This window comes from Podarcis erhardii, assembly GCF_964252035.2.
Source record: "Podarcis erhardii genome assembly, chromosome: 3".
Taxonomy (NCBI): domain Eukaryota; kingdom Metazoa; phylum Chordata; class Lepidosauria; order Squamata; family Lacertidae; genus Podarcis; species Podarcis erhardii.
In genome coordinates, this window is record NC_138507.1 from 106,761,918 (window position 1) to 106,789,411 (window position 27,494).

The 27,494-nt window shown below is 45.5% G+C and overlaps 1 long non-coding RNA gene and 1 pseudogene across 9 annotated transcripts in view; both read left to right on the top strand.

Moving 5' to 3' along the window:
- The window catches only part of LOC309338052, a 286,413-nt gene that overhangs the window by 189,584 nt on the left and 69,335 nt on the right, over positions 1–27,494 (top strand). The gene's annotated exons all lie outside the window — the stretch shown is intronic.
- On the top strand, positions 3,306–3,830 carry LOC309338950 (reactive oxygen species modulator 1 pseudogene; annotated as a pseudogene). The gene has a single exon. The product of its transcript is annotated as a reactive oxygen species modulator 1 pseudogene (transcript).

Here is a 27,494-nt window from a genome sequence, read left to right on the forward strand (position 1 = left end):
TTTATTGATTTACTTGATTTGGGGGGGAGGCAGCTCCCCCCCTGCTCCCCCCTTGGCTATGGGAATACAGTCATAACTTGGTTTTTGAACGCCTTGTGACCTGAACGTTTTGGCTCCCGAACGCCGCAAACCTGGAAGTAAGTGTTCCGGTTTGCGAACTTTTTTTTGGAAGCCAAATGTCTGGTGTGGCTTCCGCGGCTTCCAATTGAGTGCAGGAAGTTCCTGCAGCCAATCGGAAGCCGTGCCTTGGTTTTCGAACGTTTTCAGAAGTTGAACGGACTTCTGGAAAGGATTCCGTTCGATAACCGAGGTGCAATTGTACTCTTCCCCGCTCCTTTTGAGGCATTTATATGAGAACAGTGAGCACAGTGAGCGGTCGTGGTGTGGAGGTTGAGACCCCCCAGTGGCCTCATGAAACAGAGAAAGCAGGTAGCACACCCAGAGCTGATTCACATTTTTCTCACCAGCAGGATTTTGCTGACTCAATCAAGAGTCCCGTCCCGCCCCCGTCAGGGAACTGACATCAGAGCGAGCAGAGCGAGAGGCGGAGGCAGGGCTCCAGGGCGATGCCGGAGAGGGGACCAGCAGGGGGGAAGGAATTCAGCGTAACACCAATAGAGATGAGAGGGAGATGGAGGAATTGGTGACAGGGCTCCAAGACCCTTCACCCGAATCTAGTGGAGAGAGCGCTGGCACGCCCCTGCCTTCCCCTCACTTGCGCAGACGCGTTCCGCACAGGGAACATAGGAGGAGACTTGGGGTCAAACAGCTTTTATGCTGGAAGAGGTTCAAGAAACGCCCACTGACGGATTCTGCAAGTGACTAACAGGTCACGGAGGGCGAGCTCTAACCCTAAACATGGTTGAGCAAACAAACTGACCAAACTGAAGGCAATTTACGCACAAGTAACCCCTTACAACCATTACACCCCCCCATTCCCCATTCCCCTCCAGTTGCTGGAACTGGAGAATGTAAAGCCCAGTTGTCCGCATGTACGGCGTGAGCTCATGTGTGTCACTTCTCTGCTTTCTCTAAGATACATTGACATGAAAGAAATTAATGTACCCTTTCATGTTTAGAAGAGAAGCTCTGTGCATTCTAATAGGCACTTGCGTATTTTAAGACTGCAGCTTCCTGGTCAAATGTGTGCTGTACATGCTTAAAAGTGCTTGGTTCCGTTTGGCAAAGTGGCACTTTGTATATGCTCAGATACATCCAGGTTGAGGTATCAGAATTTTTGCTATCTGGAGGTTCCTTCTGAGGGAGCAGGAAATTTGCAGTCCCCCTCTGCCTATGTTAGATTTCAAAGCCAGAATGATGGAGGATATTCCATTTCCCGCTTTCCTGGGGAGAAGGATACAGTGGTACCTCGGGTTACAGACACTTCAGGTTACAGACGCTTCAGGTTACAGACTCCGCTAACCCAGAAATAGTACCTCGGGTTAAGAACTTTGCTTCAGGATGAGAACAGAAATTGTTCTCTGATGGCATAGCAGCAGCAGGCTAAAGTGGTGCTTCAGGTTAAGAACAGTTTCATGTTAAGAACGGACCTCCAGAACGAATTAAGTACTTAACCCGAGGTACCACTGTATCTAGAGACCAAAAAAGGGGGTGGATTCCTTAAGAATGGCAATTCTAACAAGTCACACTAAAAATGTTTTACAAAGGCACCTGCAAAAATTCCCAAAATAGGGTCAAGAATTTACCAGGGATAGGAACCAGACTGTTGGAAATCTCTCCCATAAATAGAGACCGCTGGAGTCTTGGAGTTGCCCAGAGACCAAATACACCTGTAGCATTGGTCCTTCGACGAATGGTCTAGGGTGTGATTTGTTCCATTAAATGGCATTTCTTTGTAGAGCAGATTGATATCAGGAATATAGGATCAGACTCTAGAAGAGATGAATCACTCAGCTCTTCTTTATGATAACATCCTTTCCTTCCCCCTCACCACACACCCGGCCTGCAGTCTTCTCAGATCTTCAAGAGTAAAGGGATTTTTTTGCGAAGCTGATGCTGAAAGAACATGTGAAGAAGAAAAATGTTTTGTTTTATTCTTTTAAAAAAGAGAGAGAGAAACCTCAATCTGGTGTGTGTTGTTTCTGAAATTCCAAGGTCCCCTGTATTTTTAAAAGGTGGTGGTTTGGGGTTTTACAAACGTTGTCCTCATATGTGTTTATTCATATGATAAATAAGATGTTCATACGAACAATAAATAAGATGTTCATGCGAACAGTGATTTTCTTTCCTAGCACAACAGGAGGGCAGAGAATTGCCAGACCAGAGGCTAGCAGTGGGATGGCTTTCCCTATATGGAACATCCATACAGATGCAAATCCCTGCTCAGTTTTCCCACTCCCTGGGTATACTTTGGTCCAGATATCTACTGCTCTGTTTAACCTGCTTTGACACTCATTACAAAAATAAATGAAGTAAAGTGGTACCTTGGGTTACATATGCTTCAGGTTACATACGCTTCAGGTTACTATTAAGTTGTGGGTTGACATAGCAGACGACACAGCGATTTCTCCAAAGCAGCTCTTTATTTTGTAAGCTGGAACAGAACTAAACTGAGGAGCTCAGTCAGCCTGCTTATATAGAGCTCCAGAACAATGTAACTGTTGCCATTTTCTAAAACTATCCAATCCCTGAACATCACTTTTCGATCCTTCATTTGCATACAAAACTATCCAATCACTGAACGTCACTTTTCGATCCTTCATTTGCATAACTATCTACAGTATCCCCCTGCTGGCCCAGCGTGAGAACATAACAGTTATAGACTCCGCTAACCCAGAAATATTACCTCGGGTTAAGAACTTTGCTTCAGGGTAAGAACAGAAATTGTGCTCCGGCGGTGTGGCAGCAGCGGGAGGCCCCAATAGCTAAAATGGTGCTTCAGGTTAAGACAGTTTCAGGTTAAGTATGGACCTCCGGAACGAATTAAGTACTTAACCTGAGGTACCACTGTACAAGCATCCACCACTTACGTATGACTGATTCGCCTGCACCCACAAATATACGCGGTGCCAGGAAATCAATCAATTCAAACCTGGAAATGGCAAAAGAGAGCTGGAAAGTCCTCGTGGCTTGTGAGGAGACCCTCTCCAGAGCCTGAAGAAGTCAGTGAGCCAAAGTCTAGAAACAAATGTTTAAAAGGCTTTGCAAAAAACCACAAAAAAATTATGGGCTCCAAAATGGTGCACAGGAACTCTCACTGCTGCTGCAGTACCCTGCTCAATAACTTTTGGGAGGGTTGCATCAGGCAAGTCACCACCTTTTAAAATGCAAAACAGTTGGGGAAACTTGGGTTTAACAAAGCATCGAGTGGTCGAGATGCCTGTGAAAGTGGGACCATATGGCCAATCCCTACCTAGTTGCTTTGACAGAGTGAAAATGGGCTCCATGAAGGGCTTTGCTGTTGCTATGGCAGCAGGTGCACTGTTCGACACATTTTCTTGTCTCAGGTTTGGCATGAGAGGGCGATAACTGTTGGGTGGTGTTGGCAAAACCATGATGCAGAGTGGTGGAACTTTTGGAACATTTATGGCAATTGGCATGGGAATCCCCTGTTAATGTTACTTTTCTATCACAAAGACCAATGCCCCTGTAAGTTGGAAGTTCTGCTATGCAGTAGAATAAAAATCTCTGCACCAAGACTGAATAATCCATCAAAATAAGTTTCGGCCTTTATTGCTGTAGCAAGGGTTTGTAAATCTTTTTCTCCATAACAAAAGTGGCAAAGGCAGTGGAGATTTAGAAGCAATGGAATCTCTGTATACAATGGATCTCTGTGGTTGTGACCTCAAATAAATGATCAATTATAGGAATCATTTTTTAAAAAATGCAAAGCAATTTGACGCTCAGGTATCTGAAGGACCTCTTTTTCCTGCATAAATCTGCACGTGCATTAAGATCGTCATCAGAGGCCTTTTTTCTGCTTGTGCAAACAAAGACCCACCATCACCATCTTTGGAAGTGAGATAGACAGGGCCTTGTAGATGGTGGCTCCCTGACTTTTGAATGCTCTGCCCAGGTGAGGCCTGTCTGGGCCCAATTCTGATGTCATTTCCCTACCAGGCAATGACTTCCGTTCCCTTTCAGATCTTTTAGTCTCCTGCTTTATTTTTATGCTGAGAGACTTTGGCCGTTCTGCTTTCAATAATCTTTATTGGTTTTCATCAATTTCAATACTCTTTATTGGTTTTCATCAATTCTTCTTAAACGCTGCTTTTAAGAAGAAAATCCTCGGCGTGAGGTGCCAAACCATGGCAGCAAACAGCAAATACTCCTGTTGTCTGCTCATGCCATCTCTCCCCTTAGAAGCAATTTATATATTGAGGGAAATAGGATGCAATGCAGACTCTGCAGACTGTACCAATTCAAAGTGGGGGGGATCCCATGTGTGCCTGTTATCCCAGAGGTAACGCATCCTCAGCTTGGAAAGCTAACACATCACACAGGGAGGTCCTAGCCTAGACTTCCTAGCAGCACCTTCCTCTGTTTTGAAGTCCTACGTAATACACACACAAACACACTCACGCTTTAGCCACTGTGTGGGCTGCCTGCCTGCCTCTGCAGCTGAGCCTTCTTCACCGTCACCTACTGTGTGGAGGCGAGCTACCAGACAGGGTGTGTTTCCTTCCAGGAGTTTTTTTGGCACTGGTTCCAGTTCAGCTTTGCTAACAGAAGCTCAGGCACAGCTAATGGGACACCTGTTAGAATCTGCTAGGAATATAGATGCACCTTCGCAAGCCAAGCTAGACACTTTGGGCATTTTTATTTTTTTCTAATGCTTTTATTTCGTTTCTCCAGCCGGCAGGAACCGTTATCCTTTCGGGAAGAAAGAAAAGAACCCCCCCCCCCCCCGACAGCAGTGGATCTATTAATAACAGGAATACAGGGAGCAGCGGTATGCGATACCGAAAAGGCATGCTCAAAGAGCTTCAGTGTCATGCAGACCAATCCAGTGCATTTCTAGAAAGACCTAAGTCCCAATTCATTCAGTCAGGCTCATCCAGACTCAGTATGTTTTCCGAGCAAAATTCAAAGTGTTGGTGCTGACCTTTCAAGCCCTAAACGGCTTTGGCCCTTCACACTGAAGGAGCTTCTCCACCCCCATTGTTCAGCCCGGACACTGAGGTCCAGCTCTGAGGGCCTTCTAGTGGTTCCTGCATTGTGAAAGGTGTGGTTACAGGGAACCAGGCATATCTCTTGAGCATTTTCTTTTATCCACAATGTGTTTTTTAGTTCTCTGGTTCTTCTTTGAACCTCAGCCTTAGCGTTGGCATAGGGTTTTTTTAATTAGTGGCACAGTTTCTATCTCTTTGCCAGATCTGAAAGGCCTTCCTTTTCTTGTCAATAATGCATTCAATCTCACTATCATTCTCATCAAACCAGCCCTGGTGTTTCTTGGTTTGTTATTCAATAGTTTGTTCACAGGGTGCCATAATGGATGTTTTTAGCTTGGTTCAGTGTTCCTCAATGTTATCAGGGAACTCCAAAAGTAGATGGTCCTTAAGAGTTGTTTGGAACCAATCCTGCTTAATAGACTCTTAAAGGGCTTGAGTGTTCATTTTGTGCCTTGGTTTCCTTGAGGTATAATCTCGACAGCCATCGTGGAACGTATTAATCGGTAGTCTGTCCAGCAGTCGTTGGCATTCGTCATAGCTCTGGTAAAGAGGCGATTTTCAGCTCATACAAATACGTAGTCTAAAGGTGCCTCCACAATGTTTTAAATTAATTTTTGTTGTTGAAAGACAGTGTTGGTAATAACAAAGTTGTGCGCTGCACATATAGTCAAAAGAAAGATTCCGTTCTGGTTGCTGTTTCCAGTTCCTTCTTTCCTAATAGTCCCAGGCCACAGATTGAAATCTTGCCCAACTCTTCTGTTAAAATCACCCAGGTGGATAATTTTATTTTGCATAGGCATCTCTGATAGGTTGGCATTCAGTAAGATGGACGGCATTATTATTATTATTATTATTATTATTATTATTATTACTACAGTGGTGCCTCGCAAGACGAAAAGAATCCGTTCCGCGAGTCTCTTCATCTTGCGGTTTTTTCGTCTTGCAAAGCAAGCCCATTAGCGGATTAGCGGATTAGCGCTATTAGCGGCTTAGCGCATCAGATGATAAGCGGCTTAGCAGATCAGCTGATAAGCGGCTTAGCGGCTTAGGAAAAGGGGGGCGGAGGGAAAAACCCCCGCAGGAACTCGGAAGACATTTTCATTTTGCAAAGCAAGCCCATAGGAAATTCGTTTGGCGAAGCCCCTCCAAAACGGAAAACCCTTTCGTCTAGTGGGTTTTCCGTCTTGTGAGGCATTCGTCTTGCGGGGCACCACTGTATTATTATTATTATGCCAAGGTTTCCAGGCACAGGTCTGTACTTTCCATGTCTTTGCCTAAGCAGTTTTCTCTTTCTTTTCTTTCTTTCTTTCTTTCTTTCTTTCTTTCTTTCTTTCTTTCTTTGGTAAATAGCTGCTTTTCCTGGGGGAAATGTTGGGACAAAAAAGCCTCCTTGGACACAGGCCTTCAAATGTGCCTGTTAAGTGTGGCGGAAAAGGAAGCCTGGGTGAGCCCTTACTCTCAGGGAAGGGAAAAGAGGATTACAGCACAATCCCAAACCCATTTACTTGAAGGAAGGCCCGCTGATTTTGCTGGAAGAACGGGTGTGTCTATACAGACAGCAGGAAAGTGCGTTTCCTGCCTTCCAGAGACACATTTTTTTGAAAGAAGAAAAATAATAAAAATGCAATTTAAAACCAGTATGTAGATTTAATGTGGACATGCTGCGAACCACCTGAATGAAGCTTGAGGACCACTGGTGGTCCACAGACCACCATTTTTTGGTGGTTGTAGGGAACCCTGTAGTAGATGATGTGCCTCAAAGCTGGAAAATTTGCCATAGGGATGCTAAGCCGTGTGGTGAACATAGTGTCTAGTTCAGCACTGAGATTCTAAGTGACAGACCTGAGACATTATACATGAAATGTATAAGCTGAAGCACTTAGCTTCCCATTGGCTGCTTTGCAGGTGCACAGCTATTTTATTTATTTATTTATTTATTTATTTATTTATTTATTTACTTTTATATTCCGCCCTCCCTCCCAATTTTAAGGAAGTATTTTAAGGAAGAATTGTAATTAAGAGGATCAGTGAAAACACACACTGGCAGACTGTGTGACTCAGGACGGTCCAAAACCTGTGGATGCAGGATGCACTTGTAAAATGGAGCATCATTACTGTACTGGAACTGCAAGAAGGGAAAATGATGCTCACTCGCATAAAACAGAATGTGAGCAATGCCATGGATCTGAGGGAACCAGGCCGAAGTGCGCTAACTCGCGGTGTGGACTTGGTGCGAGTGAAGAGCCTTTTGGCCCAAGCATCTGTCTTCCACCACCAGAGTGGTTCCTTTGTGTGCCACTGACAGGTTGGGTAGTGCAGCCCTTTCCTGATTTATGACCAGGAACTGGGCAGATTCAGACCTCAAAGTGCAAAAGTGCTTTGAATCCATCTTTGCAGGCACACACCCAGTGGTGAGTTATTGCCAAGCATATCACAGCTGCATCTCTACATCTGGAGTAGTACAACTCTGGCTGCTCACACACTCGTGTGTGTGTGTGTATCTTACATATGTATGTGTGCATTACGCATACACATTGACAAAATAATTACTCCCAACTCTTCACTCAGCACTTCATTACTCATCTAGTAAAACAGCTTCCCAGTGTCGTGTTGCCACAGTCCCGGGCAGTTATAGTACGGGTTGAAGCGCCTGCCAAATTGTATATCAGCCAGAATTTCCTTGACAGTTCATTAAGAGTAATTCTTGTTTTCTGGAGCCACAACTCAGGTTTATGTGTCTCCTTTTGGACCAAAATAAAATAAAACTCGACTGCCTGTAACCACACTTAACAGTTTGTTTTGTGTCAATAATGTAACTGTAGATCTCTAAAAATATAAATTGTGAACCATCCGCCAACAAGGAAGAGAGAGGAGAGGAATGTGTTTTTGCTTCTTAGGACCTGACATCCACAGAGCCACACAAGTCCTTTGTTAACATTTATGTGTAGTCAGCAGCGCGCTGTTTGGGGTTTTCTTAGGTAATGTCTCCTCCTCCTGCGTGGACTTCTGTTGTAATGGCTACCCCAAATTTACAAGAAAGCAGATAGGTAGCCGTGTTGGTCTGCCATAGTCAAAACAAAACAAATTCCTTCCAGTAGCACCTTAAAGACCAACTAAGTCAGTTCTTGGTATGAGCTTTCGTGTGCATGCACACTTCTTCAGATACATGAAGAAGTGTGTATCTGAAGAAGTGTGCATGCACACGAAAGCTCATACCAAGAACTGACTTAGTTGGTCTTTAAGGTGCTACTGGAAGGAATTTGTTTTGTTTTTACAAGAAAGCAGCGTGGGACATAGAAGGAAGAACCACTTTCTGGATGTCCTGATGTTCCAGAATTGCAAGGGTTTGGACTGAAATTGCACTGAAACCCAAAAGAGGAATGCAGGATTGCATTGTTAACTGAGTGTTTTAACTCTTATGGCATTGCGATGCTAATGGACAGCAAAAGAACTACAGTCATACCTCGTGTTGCGTTTGCTTCAGGTTGAGCGTTTTCAGGTTGTGTCCTGCGGCGACCCGGAAATACCGGAAAGGGTTATTTCTGGCTTTTGCTGCTCGCGCATGCGCTCAAAATGACGTCACACACATGCGCAGAAGCAGCAAATCATGACCCGCAGACGCGGGTTGCGTTCTGTTCAGGTTGCAAATGGGGCTCCGGAATGGATCCTCTTTGCAACCAGAGGTACCACTGTATACATTTTGCAAAATAAAATCTCCACGGATTCTGCAAAAGCTGACAGGTATATCACAACATCAGAGAAAAAAGAATCACACGTATTCCGCTATTATGCATAAGATGGTTCCTGGATTTCAGTCTCTCTGGTCGGGGACAGAGGGTGGCGCTTGGGGGGGAATTGTCATCGCGCCACTCCTTGGTGTGTGGAGTGCCTCAGGGTGCGATTCTCTCCCCGATGCTTTTTAACATCTTTATGCGCCCCCTCGCCCAGCTTGTCCGGAGTTTTGGGCTGGGCTGCCATCAGTATGCTGATGACACCCAACTCTATCCGTTAATGGATGGCCATCCTGACTCAGCCCCAGACACACTGGCGAGATGTCTGGAAGCTGTGGCTGGATGGTTACGTGGGAGCCGGTTGAAGTTAAATCCTTCGAAGACAGAGGTCCTCTGGCTGGGCCGGGACGATATGGGATTGAGGGGGCTACTCCCATCTCTTGCAGGGGTGCAATTAGTGCCAGCACCGTCCGTTAAGAGTTTGGGTGTAATCTTCGATACCTCCCTCTCTATGGAGGCGCAGATTACAGCTATAACAAAGGCGGCATTTTTTCATCTCCGCCAAGCTAAGCAGTTGGCCCCTTATCTCTCTCGCCCTGACCTAGCCACTGTGATCCATGCGACGGTCACCTCCAGACTGGATTATTGTAACTCGCTCTACGTGGGGCTGCCCTTGAAACTGACCCAGAAACTCCAGCGGGTGCAGAATGCCGCGGCGAGACTCCTTATGGGGTCTTCGCTGCGAGATCACATTCATCCAGTACTATACCAGCTGCACTGGCTCCCGGTGGAGTACAGGATCAGGTTTAAGGTGCTGGTTTTAACCTTTAAAGCCCTATACGGCCTAGGACCCTCGTACCTACGGGACCGCCTCTCCTGGTATGCCCCACAAAGAAACCTACGGTCTGCAAATAATAACATCCTCAAGGTCCCAGGCCTCAGAGAGGTTAGGCTGGCCTCAACTAGAGCCAGGGCCTTCTCGGCTGCGGCTCCAATCTGGTGGAACGCTCTGTCACAAGAGACTAGGGCCCTGCGGGACCTGACATCTTTCCGCAGGGCCTGCAAGACAGAGTTGTTCCACCAGGCCTTTGGTCAGGGCGCAGCCTGACTCCCTCCTCTGGCAACCTGCACAGAATATTGCTTAATCGGTTGCCATTAATTTGATTTTAATTAATTTTTATAATGAATATTTTGAATGTGTGATTATTTGATTGTTTGATTATTTGATTATTGTTAGCCGCCCTGAGCCCGGCTTCGGCTGGGGAGGGCGGGATATAAATAAAATTTATTATTATTATTATTATTATTATTATTATTATTATTATTATTATCATACGCTACTAGGACTAGAAAATGGTATGGAGGCTGAACTATGCAAATAAGAGGTGGGGCAATGCAAACTTCAGGTTCTATGGGGCAGTAATTGCTCTATAAAGTATGTGGTGGCATCTCTTGAAGGCTTGAGGCGTGAGTGTTTCTAAGCATTAGGTAGATTGAAATTAATGGACCTAAATTAGTCCTGTTCATTCATTTCAGTGGGTCTACTCTCAGCAGGATTAGCACAGATTACAACCCTTAGGCTTTTCCTTAACCCTTCTGAGATACATTATCTTACACCATGATCTTTTGATCTGCACCATGGTAGAAGCTTGATGAGTCTTGTCTATTTGTTGTATCAGTTGACGAGAGGTTATGGACAATCCAACAGTACACAATTATGAGAGATAAAAAAACACAGCTGTAATGGTCACAACCTCCCACTGACCCCACTTAGAAAGAAGCAGATTGCTCCCAACACATTTCAAAACATGTTTGTCAAGCGATCATTTTTACATTGGATTGATTGGTCTCAACTAGGGCCGGGGCCTTTTCAGTACTGGCCCCGACTTGGTGGAACGCTCTGTCACAAGAGACTGGGGCCCTGCGGGACTTGACATCTTTCCGCAGGGCCTGCAAGACAGAGCTGTTCCGCCTGGCCTTTGGTTTGGACTCAATCTAACCCTTATGTTCCCCTCCCCTTATGGTTTTGATCTATGGGCTACTTTTAAAATGAGGCTGCATTTTAAATTTCATTTTAACCTGTATTTTAAATTGGCTTTTTCCCTCTTATGTTTTTACTTTAATTTTACTGGTGTTAGCCGCCCTCAGCCTGGCTCTGGCCGGGGAGGGCAGGGTATAAATAAAATTTATTATTATTTATTATTATTTATTTTTATTATTATTTGTACTCCCTTGTAAAGCACTGCTCCAAATAACTTTACTGCTGCAGCCGAGTAAGCTGCACCTGCAACATGTCTTTGCGAAGGAGTAAATGCAAGAATTCTCCCTTGTTAAAGGTATTTTGAAACCTGTTGGTGTCTGGCTGGTCGCAGTGAGAATAGGAGGCTGCACTAGATAGAATCAAGCAGGGCTCTTTGGCGGTGGTTTTTTTACGTACCAGTCTGTGCAGCTGTTTCTTTGTGGGGTGGCGAATCCAATTAATCCTGCAGGCTGTCTTCAAAATTTGGGGTGAAGGCATGGACCGAGGGGCCAGGGCCAGCAGGAGGCACAATGATATTGTGCCCACAGGTGTGCAAACTGACCAGGGCTTTGTTCTTGGGTTGAAGGGGCTGCAGATGGAAACAAGTGGTTGGGCGAAGGGTCGTGGTGCTGCTTCTCCCCTGCAAATGCATTGCAACCTCAGAAGCAAACTCAGGGTTTGGAATCATCTCTTTGTGCTGAGGTCCTAGCTGCGTCCTTTGCTTTAGGAAGGATGGCGAGGCGAGGTGTAGTTTGCAAATCCCCCCACCTCTGCGCCTTCCAAACCCGCTCTGTATTTTCTGGCTAGCAACCCCACACTGACATCAAAGGCATCCAAAACAAGAAATCATCTCTTCCTGGGTGGGAGGAGGGGATTTGACTGAGAGCTTTTGAAGTGGGTAGCAGCGTGTGAGTAGGGGGGAGTCCCTGTCTATTAATGTGCTTTCATTGTGCAACAGCATAGCCTTCCAATATTCTGTCTCGAGAGTTTGGAGGCAAGCTGGGTATATTAGTGAATTGCTGACCCTGGTGCAGCTGATCAAAGAATTCCTGCAGAGTCGTTTGCGTGGAAGCATTTATAGTGATGCTATCTGCCGATGCCATAGAAGGGCTTGCACAAGTCTCTTCCTCCAACCGTAAGGCGCAGGGACAGCAGGTTCTGGCAAGGCACAGTTGGCATTAATTCATTGAGCTCTTCTCATTTATTCTGCCGAAATATCTGATGCTATAACACCACCGCTTAGATATCATTTTTGCAGCTTTCCCACATGTTTTAAGAAGAGAAGGGCAGCTTTTTATCAGCTGCCATAAGTTTTGTCTCAGTGAAAAAGATTTGTGGATACCTCAGATTGCCTATGAAATGTTTTCAATGGGTAAATTGGAAAGATGAAGAATTAGATGGACTGCATCAGATGAACAAGCGTGTTGATATCCAAAGCAAGCCCCGCCAAGTGGCCTCAGTTTTCCCAGAGTCCTTACCCGGGATGCTTCCAGACCGATGCTATTTCCCAGTGGGATTCAGTCAGGTTGCACAATTAAAGTTGAGCTGGTGCACAAGACACTCACTTCTTCCATAAATGCATTGGAAAGTATGGAACAGTTGCTTGATGTAGTGGTGTACAATGGCCCAGCAAGCAAATCAGAATGAAGACACAATAAGCACCCAGCACCATCTAGCCTCTTCACAAACTTTGTGCGAACAAATCAGGATGAATGCACAATAAAACAGGCCATCAGAGATTAATTTCACAAAGATAAGATTTATGAAATGAAAGAAGGAATTTTGAATACCCTAGATAATAAATATAAACACAACAGTAATATTAGAAAGTAGAATTAAAGATGCCATGCATGGGGGGGGGGGTCACAAGGGAATATGGGGAAAGGGAAAGGTGTATAAATACTTTGCTTCAGGATGAGAACAGAAATCGCATGGCCACGGCAGGACGCCCCATTAGTTAAAGTGGTACCTCAGGTTAAGAACAGTTTCAGGTTAAGAACGGACCTCCAGAACGAATTAAGTTCTTAGCCCGAGGTACCACTGTAATACCTACAGTATTTGAATATGCAATGTATATGTATGTAAATAAATAAAGATAGATAGATACTGCATCTAGCCAATTAAAACAAAAACAAAAACCGGCCATCTGGAAGCAACCCCACTCCTCTGTATTGTCTTGTAACCACTAACTGTTAGTCACTCAGTAGATGAGTTGGAGAGGGAGGCAGATCTTCTACTTCATGATAGCTTCACATGATAACTGAAATAAAACAATTGATTTTTACAGTACTTCAACTTCTGACCTTCCTCGAAATACCGCACAGTCAGCTTGATGGGTTCTCCACAGGACTTGGGATTTGCCCAACCAAAGGCATTGTCAATTAGTAGCTGGTCCTGGGACATGAGTGAAGATACCACAGGCCAATAGATTTGTAGAAAACTAGGAAGGAGGTCAGCCCTACAATGGATAATTTTCTGCTTGAAGTAGTAGAGTTTGGCAACCAGGCCTATTTTATTAAACTTTCCTCCCACCTCTGAACAAGAGACCGCTCCATTACTGATCTTACACACTGATTTACTGTGCAGGGATAACCATACAAACGTTGGGTGAAGAGTTTTCTTACGAAAGCACTGTCATGCACAGCTAAATTGGGAGCTATTGTGATGTTGAGAAATCTGCAACTCATCTGGATGCCAAAAGAGCGGTTTTTAAATACAGTATCTTTGAAAGCTTTGAAAATCTGGGCTGTGACCCAGTCCACAGTGCTGTTTGCTTAAATCCCTTTGAAACTAATGGGGCTTAAACACAATTAACTGTCGCCTGGATTGCCGCCTGGGCCCATAAGACCAAAGGGAAAGAATGATTGGTCATGGAAAGTAAGAGATGATCCAAAGGCTCTTTGGGCTTGTTTCCCCTCCCCTGCCCCCCCCCCCCATGCAAGGTGTACAGTTCATTTCTGTGGTGTCCATGAAATCCTGCCTCAGATGGCAGACCAGCTGTGCCTCTTTGTAGGAAAGTGGGGATCGTACTGATCTGTTGATAGCTTACTTTACATTTGGATTGTTGAAACGCACCCCAGAAATCGCAGCTTGTGTAGAACGCTGCAGCCCAACTTGTTAATAGATGTTATAGCTGCAAGTAATTATTACACCTGTGCTGGAATAGCAGCCCTGGCTGAACAGAGGCTATATATTAAAGGTAAGAAGAGGGTAACAGCCTAAGAAACAGCAAAAGGTGCTATAGCAAAGGGCCCCTATAGAAGTCTATTTTATTGTGCATTCATGATGATTTGTGGTCATGATTTTATCCAGGCAGTTATACACCATCCATCTTTCAATACTGTTTGCATGTGCAAAGGTTTTGGGGCAGATACCTCACTTTTGCAATCAGTGCATGACCTCTAGTTTCCTGCTGAGATCCTCTTTATATCACAACATGTTCCAGGTGGGTGAGTGAATATTCACTTGCTTTTGTTGCACTGTAGTGCAAGAATGCCCCTCAGGACAGCGTTGGGGAAGCATTGGTGGAAAACGGATAAAGCAGAAAAAATGTGAGGACAGTGCTGTATAAATCTACCACTAATGCACTATTATTGCGTAAATTATATGTTGCTAAATGTACCTGTAGCTCCTTCGCCCCAACGAAAGTCTGGAGAGGCCCACAGACATACTGTATTCTTAGAGAAAGATATTGGGTGTTAGGGAAGTTTTTGAACATGTCAATCAAGTGCTTGGTTTGTAATACATTCTACATTCCTTTCCTTTGAATAGACTTCTTTAGAATTTTAAATGCATCAATGGACTCTTATTTGTTATATATTTATTTGTATTTATGTATTGCTTTTTATTATATTTATTTAATTTTTGCACTTATTTACTGCCTTTCCGCCAAGGTACCAAAGGTGAACCTCAGAAAGTGAGTTTCACTTAAAACTGCCCCAACGCCAAACCTTTTGAAACTAAGGGAGGGACATAAGAGGGGGAAGGAAAAATAAGAATTATTAGAGAAAGACAGAGGCACAAATGAAGATAACAGAGAAAGAAGGAAATAAATTTGGGGAAATGGGAAAGACAGAGATGCCTTGAAAAGAATGGGAGGTTAAAGGGATGTGTCCCCCCACCCATTATTCCTAGGAAGGGATCATTAAACTTTCTTCTCCCACAAAGCATAACTATGAAGCTGAGTCCCCCACTACCACTTGCCTTGAAACAAAATGTGAGAGGAAGCTCATCTCTGTAATCTTCTGTTTGTTTTGGCCTGTTATGTAGTGATTGTCTACTTGCATATTCGGTTGAAGTGGAGTTCAATATGGGTCAATAAGTGCCTTTGACTAGTCAAGTAATTACGTCTCATAATTTGCTGTTTGGATAAGATTTTATAGATTTTCTCATCTATTCCTTTTTAGAAAAACTACCTACCTCCTTATTAAATCCCATAGGTCCAACTGTGCGCACGCACACACACAACTCATTTCACTCTATGTGCTTCTTACACAGATGTTCTTGATGCTCAAGACATATTTAGCTGCATAAACCCTTATGTGGCCGTTGAGGGGGGCAGAGACCACCTCAGCTAGATCACCAGGAGCTATTGCATGAGTGGGGAACCTCTGACCTACAGAGGCTGAATGTGGCCCTCAATGCTTGTTTATCTGGCCCTCAGTACTTTCCCTAGGCCATACCCAGTGCCAGCCCTCTCCTCAAGGGCTTTTCTCTGTCTGGGATATGTCTATGAGTTATAACACAGTCGTACCTTGGAAGTTGAATGGAATCTGTTCTGGAAGTCCATCCAACTTCCAAAACGTTTGGAAACCAAAGCGTGGCTTCCGATTGGCTGCAGGAAGCTCCAGCCAATCGGAAGCCACACCAGATGTTCGGCTTCCGAAAATCATTTGCAAACCAAAACCCTCGCTTTCAGGTTTCGATGGTTCGGGAGCCAATTTGTTCGGGAGCCAAGGCATTTGAGATCCAGCGTACGACTGTAGTAGCTCCTTCCTGCCTGGGTGGAGGTGTATGTGTGTGTACACAAATCCTCTGATTTTGGTGTGATTAAGAAGATGTAGCCTACTATATGAAGGAAAGAGTCACATCCATTGCTTTGCCCAGCTTTCCTTCTGACCCCACCCACCACTGGAATATGTTTCCCGGAAGGAAACATAGAAGATGGCTATCGTGTCTCCTCTCAGTCTTCTCATTCCCAGGCTAAACATATCCAGTTCCTTCAACCATTCCAAATGTGGTCTGACCAAGGCAGAATAGAGTGGCACTATTACTTCCCTCGATCTGGACACTGTACTTCTGTTGATGCAGCCTAGAATAGCTTTAGCCTTTTTTTGCTGCTGCATCACACTGTTGATTCATGTTAAGCTTGCGGCCCACAAAGACCCCTAGATGCTTCTTCAATTGTGGCACCCAGAATGGGACACAATATTTCAGATGTGGCCTGACCCAAGCAGAAAAAGTGCGGGACTATTACTAACATCGATCAGGACACTATGCATCTGCTGATGCAGCCTAGAATAGAATTAGCTTTTTTTAAAGAGTAGGAAGAGTGTGGGAACAGGGTGAAAAGGGAGAACGGTTACATTTTGCAAAATAGGGTATTGCCAGTCCTTTGCTGAACTTGCTGGCTGCCAAATCATAAGAAACAGGGGAGGCAGCCCTGCCAGCAGCCGTCCAAGGGAGTTGGGTGTGGTTTTGGCAGCTGTAGATGTTCTGCTTTCAACAGCAAAACAGATCAGCAACTGAGTGCTTGACTTCTAAACAAGCACTTCGAATGTTTGTGCTCTTTGGTTGATTTTGTATTCAAATTGCCCTGCTTTAAAGCCTTTCCGCCAGCTCCTCCGGGAACCAACTTATCTTTTTACCTGTCGCGAATTTCATAGTCATGCCACTGATGAGTCCTTATTTCAGATAATATAATGCACTCGTTGCTATCTGAGGATTTATACTGAGCCTCAGCCAATTGCTCCAGCTCCTGCTGTTGTTTGCTTATTAATTGTGCAGGGCTTTCAAGACAGCGAGTATTATTTTTGAAAGTTGTACGGCATTATTTTTTCATTCCTCCCAGTGTTGTTTTGTAGCTCGTTTTCTTCTACTAGGCTGCTCTCCCTAGAGAAGCGAGATCAGAAAAAGCTGCTGGTAACAGAGAGCTGCAAAAAAATTGAAAAGCTTTCTCTGCAGTAGTAACTAGTTGCTGCTCTCTGTCATCTGAAAACTGACTGGCTGCATTTCCCAAATCAAATGCAGAAATGTAGGAGTTTTCTGGCTTGTAAGGCGGCATCTCTGCAGAAGGAGGCTGTCCTCTCCTCTCCTTTCATCTCCTTGCCATCCCTCTAGATCAGGGTGGTCCAACTTTTCATACCAAGTGGGCCACAAGAGAACACGCGGGCTGCACACTGTCTTGCACTGAGGGGGGGGGATTGAGGCCAAAATTTGATGCCCCCAACCCCAGCCCTCATGCTGCCTTCCCAAAGCTGGCTGAGTAAGGTGCTCTAGAGACCATGGGTAGGCAAACTAAGGCCCGAGGCCCGGATCCGGCCCAATCGCCTTCTAAACCTGGCCCGCGTATGGTCCGGGAATCAGCATGTTTTTACATGAGTAGAATGTGTGCTTTTATTTAAAATGCATCTCTGGGTTATTTGTGGGGCCTGCCTGGTGTTTTTACATGAGTAGAATGTGTCCTTTTATTTAAAATGCATCTCAGGATTATTTGTGGGGCATAGGAATTCGTTCATTTCCCCCCAAAATAATATAGTCTGGCCCACCACATGGTCTGAGGGATGGTCGACCGGCCCCCTGCTGAAAAAGGTGGCTGACCCCTGCTCTAGTGCTTCTCCTTTTGTCTGCATTTTCAAGCACATCTGGTGTGGGGAAGGGACATAGCTCAGTGTTAGAGCCCATGCTAAACAAGGTCCCAGGTTCAGGCCTCGCCATCTGCATGTAGGGCAGGGGAACACTGGGGGAACTTCTGCCGGTCAGTGTACACCATATGGAGCTTGATGGCCTGGTGGCCCGACTCTGTGTAAGGCAGGTTGCTATATCCCTATGTGGCTTACACAATAGTGCACCATCTCGCTATTTGGAATGGCAGGTGGGGGCACCAACCCATGAAGCATTCCAGCTTGCACATAGGTGCTCCAGCTTGTTGTTCGATGTTGGAAGCTCGGGGGTGGCGGGGAGGCAATATTCCTGGGAATGCCTGTCCAGGCAAGGGAATAGCAGGGAAATCTTTGCTGGAAATGTGCTGACTTGCAGGTAAAGGGACCCCTGACCGTTAGGTCCAGTCGCGAACAACTCTGGGGTTGCAGCGCTCATCTTGCTTTACTGGCCGAGGGAGCTGGCATACAGCTTCCGGGTCATGTGGCCAGCATGACTAAGCCGCTTCTGGCAAACCAGAGCAGCGCATGGAAATGCCATTTACCTTCCCACTGGAGCAGTACCTATTTATCTACTTGCACTTGACATGCTTTCAAACTGCTAGGTTGGCAGGAGCAGGGACTGAGCAACGGGAGCTCACCCCGTCGCGGGGATTTGAACCGCCGACCTTCTGATCGGCAAGCCCTAGGCTCTGTGGTTTAGCGCCACCCGCATCCCAACTTGCCTACAGCAAAGACTTATACCAATTTGGTGCAGCTATTCTGAGGAATCACAGAAACACAGGCTGTTTTACACAGCCCGTTTCCCCCGTAAGCCAACAGCTTCTCCTCCTTATTCTTTCCTATGCTTGCAGTTGTGGGTGGAAAGGTTAAAATGTGAACCCAGAACCCTACGTAGTTGCAGCAAGCAGCTATTCCTCCGATCATGGCCACCACGGTAGCTGGAAAAATGGCTGTCAGCAATTTCATCATAACATTTCGCTCTATGATCGTGTGTGTGTGTGTGTGTGTGTGTGTGTGTGTGTGTGTAAGGATATGTGTGTGTGCTCATGACCACTTAGTCATAGGGGAAGTGGATTGTGTGTACTGGACTAGAAGGGAGCCAGTGTAGTGAAACTCCTACCTTAATCTAACCTCTTGACCATGGGTAGGCAAACGTAAGGCGCGGGGGCCGGATCTGGCCCAATCGCCTTCTAAATCCGGCCCACAGACGGTCCGGGAATCAGTTTTTACATGAGTAGAATGTGTCCTTTTGTTTAAAATGCATCTCTGGGTTATTTGTGGGGCATAGATATTCGTTCAGTTTTTTTCCCCAAAATATAGTCCGGCCCCCCACAAGGTCTGAGGGACAGTGGACCGGCCCCCTGCTGAAAGTTTGCTGACCCCTGCGTCTTGACTTAGGATTTGATGGCGGATGGTTCCCCAGATGACTAAGGATTAATCCCTGTTGCTTGCAGCGGTGGGAGTCTAAGGAAGGGTGAGATTGGTTGATGATGGAATCAGCACAGAAACAGGGTGTGTGTGTGTGATGGTAATCACAGAATCATAGAATTATACAGTTGGGAGGGACCCCAAGGGTCATTTATCCCAGCCCCCTGCAATGCAGGAATGTGTATGAGCTGCTTTGATCATTCAAAACAGTGCTGTATAGGGATTTCCAGTCCATAGTTTCAAAGATCTTGCAAGTTCCACAGCTGGAGCCAATGGGTTGTAATCAATGTAACTGCCAAGGCAAACTTTGCATTCCCTCTTTAACACCTGTTGGGATTTTAACACCTCTCTGACCCCTTTGTAATGCTGCTCGTTTATCTGACTGCTTTATTAATTGCCGTGTCTTCATCGTGGCTTTAATTTTGTCAAACTCCTTTGTAATATTTAAGGGCGATGTGCAAAGTCAACAAACAAACGGAAGTGTCCATGGCTTGAAAAGCGTTGCAAGGTAAGCAGCCGCGATTCACTCGCTCGGCCCGTTCGTCACTCAGTTCAATGGTTGTGCAAACTAGCCCTACAAACAAATCTCACATGGATCAGTACTTTAGGGACCACATTAAAACCCAGCCCGGCGAAAGGGACCTGACTCATCTGTGCATAAGAGCTTAATCTTGTGCGGATTTGCAGGGCTGCATAAGCTGTTTGTTTACCTAGCTGTGTGCAAGATTACAGAGAAGAGAGTGTGCTTTTTTATCTTCAGCAGAAGCCCTGGCCGTTCCTTCTCTGCCATTGCAGACTAATTGCGTTCATTAGAGCAGAAAGCGCAGCAGGTTGCCTCCTCTCCTTGACTGGACTCGCCGCAGCCTCCCGCTGTTCGTTTACTTGATGTGGCTGGAGTTATTAAATGGTTGTTTTCATAATGACATCAGCTCTGAATTAGATAAGGCTCATCCAGGAAAGATAATTAGCTCGGCTTCAGAAAGAGCGTGCAGGAAGACTTGGCGCAGGAAGAAGAGAGCGGGTTGGATTCTTGAAGGATAGCTGACTACAATCTAAATTACCCTTGTGTAAAGAGGACGGCGTTGTCACTCCCACACATGCGCATTACAAGGGCTTCGCATGTGTGCTTATATCCCAGAGTTAAATGCCAGAAAGCATTTTCAGGTTTAAAAGAACTCTCTACTATCATTTCCATTATAGAAAGACATGCAGCATAAACAATTCTATATTATGTTTACATCAACCATGTATGATAAGGCCTGTTTTTAAAATACGGCACGTAAGATTCAAAAGCTCAAATGCATATGCATTGCAAGTGCCGTCTGTGCGTATTGCCCACATCTGCTGGTAAGAAAGGGGGGGGGGAGTAGTATTGGAAGGCTACTCAATTTTAAAATAACTATTCCACTTGCTGTTCTGCATCTGATAGCATCCACACATGCAGGGAGTAGTCTGGAGGAAGCTCACAGCAGCTTCAGTTTCTACTTCTGTGCTTAGCCTGTGATATTAAAAATCACCCCAACGGAATTTCCTAAATCGAAAGTAAGATTTTAATTCTTACTGTCACCATGCTGATTAGAGATTTGCTTAAATGATCAGGCAAAGAAGGGTGGCGGAAACTTTTTTAAGCTGCCCTGTTTTTCCGTCTTGTCTGCCTAACTTCATGCAGATTCTTAGAAAACACAATACAGTCATACCTCGGGGTACAGATGCTTAAGGTTGTGTTTTTTTGGGTTGCGGACCGCCAAAACCCAGAAGTACTGGAATGGGTTACTTCCAGGTTTCGGCGATCGCACATGCGCAGGAGCACTAAATTGTGCTTTGCGCATGCATGCCAAATTGCAACCCGCACGTGCGCAGATGAATGTGCATCCCGCACTGCTATGGCTATCGGGTGGTTGCTCAAGAGCAATCAGGCAAGGTGCCTCACTGGTCTGTTCTAAAGCTTTATTATTGGTGCTAAAAACCTTTAGAATGCAGAGCGCCTCTATTCCATGTCTTGCTCATTCACTAGCAGAATCTGAGAGTGGGCGGTCCTTGAATCTTCCCCAGCAGAGTAGTCGCTTGACCCCCAGCCTACGCCTCTCCTCTCTGCGTGAAAGCCTTCTGCACAAGAAAGGTGTGGGTAAAGGGGGACCTCCCTCCTCAGCCCTGCACCTAGAGGCGTGGCTTCCTTCCTCCGCTGAGGAGGTGCTGCTTCCCACGATCTTTGGGGGCTCTCTGTAATCCATCCGCCTTTCCCCCCCTCACCCCTGAGCCAATGGCAGTTCCCTGACACACACAGATCACATTTGCAACCTGAGCGCCCACTGTAAACATGATCAACACTGAAAAGTTGTCGGGCTCCTTCCCACGGTTTGGTGGGATGGCGCTGTGAGTGGATGCAACCGCCCATTTAGAACCGATAGAGGCACTTGATGTCATCTGTTCAAGTTGCAAGAGAAGAGGTTCCACCCAAACATCAGGAAGGGTTTTCTGACAGTAAGAGCTGTTCCAACAGTGGAACAGACTCCCTCAGAAGGTGGTGGGCTCTCCTTCCTTGGAGGTTATTAAGCAGAGGTTGGATGGCCATCTGTCATGGATACTTTAGCTGAGATTCTGGCATTTCAGGGGGTTGGATCAGATGACCCTCAAGGTCCCTTCCAATGCTACACTTCTATGATCTTCACCTGCCTATCTCACCTTCCTGGCCTCTGTCCCACAGGGCAGCTGTTGACCATGCGGGGAAAGGGAGTAGCCCATCTGCAGCAGCCCCAGATTCTTTCTTTATCTGCTCCCTCACTCTCCTGGGATCCTTCCCACAGTTGGTGATAGATGGCCCTGCGGAGGAGGAAGATGGGGGGATACAGCTGATGGAGGCAAAACTTACCTTTGTACAAGCCATGCTGATTTTTATTTGGCAAGGCTTTTTCTTCTCTTGAAGGCCAATCTGCACAGTAACATAATTCATATGGATCAACATTATTGAGATTTTACTATTTCAAACTGCACCTTGAGGATTGCAAATAGTTTGTTATTCCCTCACAACCAAAGCTCCCTGTTAATGGAAAAAAGATCATAAAGCAGACAGGGCTTTGGCCTAGCTTTCTCTCTATTGTGCTATTTTCCCTAACAATATTTTTTATACAAACATGTAGCCTCCAACTGTTGCCTGAAAGGCTTCAGTCCCAAAAACATGTGATTTGTTTTGTGTACGTGGCCTCTAAATGTTTAATAATGCTTTGCACAAGTTCATCTGGGACAGGTCTCTAATTTTCCTTGGATTCCCTGTAGATTCTTTAAGAACAAGCCTCTGCTGAATTTAGCAGTACAATTATAATTTAGTGAAAAGATCCTGTTTCAGGTGTTAGTTCTTTTAAAACTCTCACGTATTTAAACAGAGCTTAGTATAATTTAAAATATATAAGCACAGACAGCACACCCAATATTAGTTTACAGTTAAATGATTAATAACTACACATAATAAAGGCTGCCTTTAAAATAAGGCAAACACAGCTCGTATTCTAGGAAATATATGAGGGTTGGCAGTTCGCAACTTTTTACTCAGAGTAGACCCATGTAAATGAATGAGCCACACTTCCGCTTGCTTGCCCCACCTCGTGCCTCCTGGGAAAACCCACTGTTTGCCACTGAATCAAACAGCAATCAGGTTTTCTCCAGATTGACCATTGCTCCGATTTAGCGCATAAAAAACCAGGTTTTTCCAGGAGGAAGCAGCAGGGGAAAGGCAAAACCACTCAGAGCCGTGCATAAAAGCATGGGACCAGCGGGAAACCGCTCAGACCCTAAGGTCGGCCTGTTTAATGTCAGTGCACCCAATCTGAGTAAAACTTAGTTGAATACCGTGTGTCTGGTGCTCCCAATCTTCCCCTCTGTTGCCACATTATCTCAGCAAATGTGGGTTGGGGATCGTGATATTTGCCAAGGCCAATGTCCAGTTTGGCTCAGAAGCGCCATGTCTTCACAGCCATACATATTAGAACAGAGGTCAGCAAACTTACCGTGCCTCAGGCCGGTGTCTCCAGCACCGATTGTGCAGCGGGCCAGAGGGCGGGGGAGCGTGTGCCCATACGCGTGCACACACACACTTTCCGGGGCACTTCCGGGTTGGAGGAGCACCAGAAACAGCTTATGTGCATGGGCCTCCTCCGATCTGGATGTGACCAGAAATAAAGCTTGTTGTTGTTTAGTCGTTTATGTTGGGATACTGCTAGGGAGACAAAGTCCATCATGACCCCACGTCGTTTCCGGACATCCATTGATCTCCCGTAGACAACACAGTATCATTCAATTAGCGACACGAGCTCCAGAAATAGCTTGCCACATTCCAGAGCTCATGCACGCTCTATCAGCAGATAATGCACAGCGAAAGATGCATGCAGGAGAGCATTATTTACAACTTTATTCAGCATTGGTCAGAACAAAGAAAACATGACTGCCTGTTTCAATGTCTCAGGCACAGAGAGAGAAACGAAAGCATAGACACAACAGAAACATCCTGTGAACAGGAAATACGCAGACTCTGTGACTCACAAAGCCTGTTCCCTTTTAAGGTGGAATGGAAATATCCTAACAGTTTAGTCATGTCCAACTCGTCGTGACCCCATGGACCAGAGCACGCCAGGCACTCCTGTCTTCCACTGCCTCCTGCAGTTTGGTCAAACTCATGCTGGTAGCTTCGGGAACACTGTCCAACCATCTCGTCCTGTCGTCCCCTTCTCCTTGTGTCCTCCATCTTTCCCAAAATCAGGGTCTTTTCCAGGGAGTCTTCTCTTCTCATGAGGTGGCCAAAGTATTGGAGCCTTAGCTTCAGGATCTGTCCTTCCAGTGAGCACTCAGGGCTGATTTCCTTCAGAATGGATAGGTTTTATCTTCTTGCAGTCCATGGGACTCTCAAGAGTCTCCTCCAGCACCAAAATTCAAAAGCATCAATTCTTTGGCAATCAGCCTTCTTTATGGTCCAGCTCTCACTTCCATACACATGCGCAAATAACGTGTATGCATGCGCACAAACTATTTCCGGTGCTCCTCCAACCTGGAAGTGGGCAGCCGCGCAGCGCAGTGCCAGTAAGAGTGGGTGGTGGCAGCGGGCGGCAGGGGTCGCTGTAGGCCAGATAAACGAGTCCCTCGGTCCTTATCTAGCCTGCGGGCCTTAGTTTGGGGACCCCTGTTTTAGAAGCTTCAGGTCTGCTGCAGGAGAGAGTGAGGCCCCTCTCCCTTCACAAGAGCATAAGACAAGGCTGGTTGCTGGATCAGGGCCAAGGACCAACCAACGGCCTGCAAGCAGGAAATGAAAGCAGCAGTGACTCCTCCCACGTTAGGTCCTTTGCAGAGTGTGATTTAATGATGCTCTGTAAGTAAGACATTCAACCACGAGCCACCCCCACAAAAAAACTGCGGTCACAATTCTGCGGGCTTGTTGGAACAGAACAGAACAAAAGAGAAACCGGGGTGGGGGGTGGATAGGAAAGCAAATAAATCTTAGCTATCCTTTATATTTTACAACCTTGTTTCTTTCCCTCTGAAGTGAGCTGGAGGGAAAATGGCTGCCAAATCCTTTCAGGTGGCAAGTCTCCACAGCTAGCGATTTCCCTTTTTATTTTATTTTTCTTTCCTTATTCAAAAGGCAAGATTCACTCCCTTCAGTGCCATTTATCATTAAAGGTATACAACAAAGCAAAAGTTCTCAGCCGAAAGCCTAGTCTTCAGAAGAATCCATATGTGTAAGTAATGTGATGCAGCAGTTACTATAGCAATTATCTCTTCACAAGCCAAACTTGCGTCTGACAAGTTGTATTTTATCAGATTTGAAAATAAAAAAAGGTTGAAGTGTTGGTTTTGAATGGGATTTCTTTAGCCCACTCACAAGTCAAGCTAGCGTGCAGGGCCAGGAGTCTGTATAGGGGTTAAAAAAAGAGAGAGAGAAAGTTGGCGTTCTGTGCTATGGTAACTCCGAAATCTAAGCAAGGGAACGAAGGGTTCTGTCACCTGTATATATTATGCCAATTGAAGGACTCTATATGTATATTTTTACAAAATTTATTCGGCTTTTGCTAGGCATGGGCGGGGCAAAGAGATATGTAGCAGACTGAATGCCTGCCCATGACAACTAGATAATTCTTGTGTTACATGTTATGATTTTAGCGGAGTGGATTACTGTTATTTTAATTCTGCTTTGCTTCCAGGCAATCTGCTTAGTGAGCATTCATTCTTTTCAAATTGCCTTTTTAGATTGCCCTGTCTCTTTAGATTGTGAGCCTGAGGGCAAGGACATGTGTGTGCTTTTGTAAACTGCTCTGGGAGCCTTTTTTTTTTTTTAGGCTGAAAAGCAGGGCAGAAATATATTGTCATTTGTTTATGGTGAGGGTATCGAACGCTGCATCAAGCAAGTGTTATCCCACACTTCTCAGGGCCTTTTTTGACACTTTCCTCGCTGCAAAAAAGGTCAAATTTAAGGGTGGGTGTGCAAGAGGAATGGGTTTGTTGCACAGGAGTGGCAGGTAAATTGTGCAATCTGAATTTATCAATACAGTATGTGTTTGAGTTCCATCTGAAAATAGCAGTAGATTGTTAGCACCTTCTGACCATGGATGAATTTTGTAAGCCCCTTTGAAAACCTCCACATGGAGGGTGGGAAGAGAATAAAGTTTTAAACAAGTATATGAATAAATAAATTTATGAATCCTGTTCATACACCTCTTGGCTTCTGAGAGATATTCCCAGGTCCGCCCACTCTCCCAACCGACCTGAGCAGTCATAATTTTTTTATGGTGATCCTACCGTGCTTTGATCAGACAATATACAGTACTACCTTCTCCTCCATATTGAGCGCTGGGGGAAACCAGAGTTCATTTGGTTTTACTCAGGAGGCTGATTGGCACAGCCCTGATTGGCTGGCCCTTGTGTCAGTCACAAAGCCGTCCCTCCTCCGTAAGACTTTTCTTTTTAATTATGCATGAGGCTGGGGGACACCTCAAAAAAAAAAAAAAAGGATCGCAGAACAAATATTTGTACAGATAAAAAAAAGAAGATGCAAAGTACTTGAGGAACAAAGCAAACAGAAAAACAAGACAGACAGCCTGTCTCCGGAGCATGAGGGGAGGGGAGGGCAGTGGATCACAGGAGCTTAGGAAACTTCCTTATACAGAGTTAGAATATTCACCCACCCAGCTCATTACAGTGGTACCTCGGGTTAAGTACTTAATTCGTTCCAGAGGTCCGTTCTTAACCTGAAACTGTTCTTAACTTGAAGCACCACTTTAGCTAATGGGGCCTCCTGCTGCCGCCACACCGCCGCTGCACAATTTCTGTTCTCATCCTGAAGCAAAGTTCTTAACCTGAGGTACTATTTCTGGGTTAGCGGAGTCTGTAACCTGAAGTGTATGTAACCCGAGGTACCACTGTCCTGTCTATATTGATGAGCTTTCCAGGGTTTTGGGCAGGAGATTTCCCCAGGGAGACAACAGGGATTGAATCTGGGAAGTCCTGCAGGCAGGTCAGATGCTCAACCACTGAACAGTATCATAGAATCATAGAATTGGAAGGGAGTTGGAATGGACGCCCGAAGGTCATCCATCTCAACCCCCTGCAATGCAGGAACCTTTTGCCCAATGTGGAGCTCGAACCCACAACCCTGAGATTAAGAGTCTCATGCACTACCGACTGTGATAGCTCAGTATGAGACTCAGGATTGTGGGTTCGAGCCCCACATTGGGCAGAAAGATTGAACCGCCCTAAGACCTCCGGGTATAGGTCGGTAGATAGTTCAGTAAATAAACTCAAAAAAACGAAGATCATGGCTACTGGTCCCATCACCTCCTGGCAAACAGAAGGGGAAGAAATGGAGGCAGTGAGAGATTTTACTTTCTTGGGTTCCATGATTACTGCAGATGGTGACAGCAGTCACAAAATTAAAAGACGCCTGCTTCTTGGGAGAAAAGCAATGACAAACCTAGACAAGCATCTTAAAAAGCAGAGACATCACCTTGCCAACAAAGGTCCATATAGTTAAAGCTATGGTTTTCCCAGGAGTGATGTATGGAAGTGAGAGCTGGACCATAAAGAAGGCTGATTGCCAAATAATTGATGCTTTTGAATTCTGGTGCTGGAGGAGACTCTTGAGAGTCCCATGGACTGCAAAAAGATAAAACCTATCCATTCTGAAGGAAATCAGCCCTGAGTGCTCACTGGAAGGACAGATCCTGAAGCTGAGGCTCCAATACTTTGGCCACCTCATGAGAAGAGAAGACTCCCTGGAAAAGACCCTGATGTTGGGAAAGATGGAGGGCACAAGGAGAAGGGG